Source organism: Mandrillus leucophaeus, unplaced genomic scaffold (genome assembly GCF_000951045.1).
Source record: "Mandrillus leucophaeus isolate KB7577 unplaced genomic scaffold, Mleu.le_1.0 Scaffold457, whole genome shotgun sequence".
Classification (NCBI taxonomy): Eukaryota; Metazoa; Chordata; class Mammalia; order Primates; family Cercopithecidae; genus Mandrillus; species Mandrillus leucophaeus.
In genome coordinates, this window is record NW_012104887.1 from 909,862 (window position 1) to 914,057 (window position 4,196).

Consider the following 4,196-nt stretch of genomic DNA (forward strand, 5'->3'; position numbering starts at 1 on the left):
GGCAAAAAACGAAACTGGAGACTACTTGGGGGCAGGGGAGGGGAGAAAGGGGAAGGACTGAAAAACTAATTACTGAGTACTATGTACCTGGTACCTGGGTGACTGGATCATTTGTATCCCAAACCTCAGCTCCCACAATATACCCAGCACAAGTATCAAATCTACAATAAAATAAAAGTTGAAAAAAAAAAAAAGACTTTTAAACTACGGACATACACAAAAGTAGCTGGATAATTCATTTACATCCAAGATAAACACAAATTCTGGCAAGATTATAGAGGCTCCAAAAAGAATGCAGAAGCAAAATGCAATTTCAAATAGCTTTGCAAATAAAATAGAAGGCACATAGCTTCTTATTAAAAACGAAACTTAATACTTTCAGAATTGTAAAGAGTAAAGTCTTGATCTTAGGACTTAAGAGTGTACTCTGGAACTGATAACTCTTATGACTGTATAGAGGGCTCAAAACACAAGTTAGGTAACAGTTGCTTTTATAAAAGTGACTTCTGGGTTGAAAATTACTGTTAAAAAAAAGAAAAAAGAGGCCATCAGCAGGATAGTTATTAAAGAATTAACTATAAAAGATAGTTTATTCTTGGATCATTTATTCACCCTTTTAATTATTTAACAAATATTTATTAGTGCCTAATATGTGCCAGGTCCAAGGGATAGAATGGCAAACAAGAGAGCATGAATGCTACTCTCAAGGAGTTTATAATCTATGGAGGAGATAAACAAGTAATTACAAAACAGTGTGGTAGTGTTGTTACAGGGGAAGTAGGTGAAGGGTACTATGGCAGTATGTATAGGGACATCTAGTCCAGTCTAGGAGAAGCTTCTTGGATGTTCAAGTTGAGATCTGAAGGCTGAAAGGGATATGAGGAAAAGGCCCAGAAAGAGAAAACACACTGTGTGGAAATCTGGAGGCACCACAGCATGGCCAGGTTAGGGAACTAAAAGAAGTTCAGGAAGTCTAAAGAATAAAATGGTGAAAGCCACAGCTGAAGAGAGAAGAGCCAGGGTCCCATCAATAAGGGACCTGATAAGAGCGAGGGTCCCATCAATAATGAACCTGAAAAGCCACGGAAAGAAGTGTGAACTTCATCCTGTGGTGCGGTGAGCAAGATTCAATATGTGACCTCTGATTTCAGATTTCATTTCAAATAAACCTTTCAGTTAATACAACACAGAAAAATGAGTGGGGAGGGGTGCAGGGGGCAATGGTGGTGTTTCCAAGGTAACCGCACCTCTCTAGAGAAGTGCTTTTTATTAAATACATATTCACTACAACGCTACTGTGTGCCCGCAACTGATCTAGATGCTGGTGAATACAGGAGAGAACAAGAAAGACAGTGTCTTGGACTTCATGGACAGACAACAAACACATGAACATACAAATGAACTATAGTAATAAATGCCAAGAAGAAAATAAAACATGGAAATGAGGAAGAAGGCAGCCGGAATGGAAAGCCACTTTGGCTGTGGGCAGGGTGTCAGGTAAAACCTTCCTAAAGTGACATTTTTACTAATGCCGAAATGATGATAAAGTAGCCACATAAATATTTGAACAGAGAATATTCCATGCAAAGGAATCTTCGGGTCTTTCTTCCACATTAGTTTAACAATTAATTACTGCATACGGATACATGTGTGAAGTAAAAGTCTATGATTATAAGGCATACAAAATTAGAAAGCCACTTCCTTGGTTCAACGTATCAATTATGTCCACGCTAAAAATCTTAGAGGCTGCAATGCAAAGCCAATTTTCTACTGACATTCTTATCTTTATTCTAAGTGAAAAAAAAAGGCTAATTAAATATTGTTATTTTTCTTAAATTGGTACTAGGGTTAAAAACAACCCTGAGTTGTCACCAAGGGCACTGGGTAGTCTTAGAAAGGTTTTAAGCAGAAGAGTTACATGCCCAGGTTTTTTTACATTAATACATTTGAATACTATGAAGCCAATAAAAACAATAATTATGAAAACTATAGCAAAGGTGGTATATTCAAAACACGAAAAAAAAAAGATTGCATTAGAGTGGTAGGATTATGGATGGCTTTTCCTTCTTTCGTAATTTCTTAAATATCGTAAAAGTTTTTGAAGAGAAAAGGCAAATGCTCCTCTCTACGGAGATGAGTATTAAGATGAAGCAATACAAAAACTGAATCAAAGAACAAAAATTTAGTTCACTTTAAGCCCCAAAAGGTTACTGTTTCGTTATTTGCCATTTGAGAGAAAGAACAGGTAAAAATAACCACACACACACAAAAATCTTTAAATTATTGGAAAGACGAGGGGAAAAAGGTAAATAGGTAGTCTGAGTTTCACAAATATTAACAGTTGGCCAACAATTATTTATTGAATGCCTGCACTTGGAAGTGGGGATACAGCTATGAACAAGGCAGGATCTCAAAAAACAAAATCATAAACACATACATAAATGATGCCAGTGCTATGATAAATGCTAGGAAGAAACAATAATTAACAGCGGATTACACGGTAAAAGCAAGAGACTCACTAGACGAAGCTTCTATTGAGCAGAGACGGTGTCTCATATATTTGTACGCTCAGGGCTTTATATAATGGTCGATAAATGTTTGCTGACTGTACAAACAAATGAAGGTGACCAATGGAGAAATGAGGGTCAGAAAAACATCCGAAAAGTGTGGGTAAGTAAGCAGAGGATAAAGGATGAGGTGTCAGTGCAAAAACGAAATCTTAATTTTTAAGCATACGTATAACCTTATATTGATACTTTGAAGCAGCAAATTTCTCCACACCCGGATGCAGATTTGACATCTAACAGCAAAGCCTGCACTGACGTGTCCTCAGTATCCAGCCCTGATAGGCGCCCCGCACACCGGGTGCCCGGAACCACACAGGCTTCCCCAGCCCAGGGTCAGCGGCGCAGTCTGGAAGCTCCGAGGAGCTCTGAGGACCGCCGCCTTAGCTGGCGGCGCCGGCTCTAAGCGTGGAGGCTGGCGGACCCCTTCCAAAAGTGGACCGAAATTCCAGGGACGGATGCCGGGTGGGGCCGCGGACGGCCGCAGGCCAGCCTCCTGACAGCCGGGGCTGAGGGAACCGGAGGCAGCAAATCGCACACCCTCTTCGCGCTCTGGGTCCCGGAGTAACTGGCGCAGGCCGCTTGAGAAAGACGCGAGACCCCGGACCAGCCCGCACCGCGGAGGACCCGAGAGGGCGATTCGGGAAAGGGAGGCGGACGGGTGTCGGGGCGGGAGGCGGTGACTCACCTGGGAGGTAATCGTGATGCTGGAGTCGATCAGGAAACTCATGGCGAAGGGTAAGGAGGGCTCCTGCCTCCACTTCCCACTCCCCGAAGCCACGGCACGCTGGGGCCACCGGACTCTCTACAGGCTGCCTTCTCCCAGGTGCCGCAGCCGGGACGGCGGCTCTCCAGGCTGAAGCCATCAAGCTGCGCCCTAGCCAGCCAATCAGCGGCTACATCCAGAGCCCCGCCTCGGGCTTGGCGTGCGTGGGGCGGAAGCTAGGCTCCAGCTGCCGAGGTCCCAGGGGCGGGGCTTATTAGGGGCGATACTAAAAAGCCGATGCAATGCTAGGTAGCCTTAACGTTTCTGAGGCTGAAGGAGGTAGGACCTGAGAGCTAAGTGGTAATTCTGTTTTGTAATGATCATAGCTAATAAGATAATTATAGTAAGTCAGGCATTGTGTCCTAAATATTATAACTTACTTGACTCGGCAAATATGACTGCACAAAGTGAAGGAAGACTGGAAAGTCAGATGAGACGTTAACAAATATAACTAACCAAATACATTCCTGTGACAACAACGAAAAGCACATCGTCTGTAGCAATTTAGTGATAATATTGTACTGCATATCAGTTAGGCCACAGGTGGAGTACTGCACTCCGTGTACCACACTTTTAAGAGATTTTACAGGCCGGACACGGTGGCTCACGCCTGTAATCCCAACACTTGGGGAGGCCGAGGCGGTCGGATCACCTAAGGTCGGAAGTTCCAGACCAGCCTGACCAGCTGAAAATACAAAATTAGCCGGGCGTGGTGGTGCATGCCTGTAATCCCAGCTACTAGGGACGCTGAGGCAGGAGAATCGCTTGAACCCGGGAGGGGAGGTTGCGGTGAGCCGAGATCACACCATCGCACTCCAGCCTGGACAACAAGAGCGAAACTCCGTCTCAAAAAAAAAAAAAAAAAA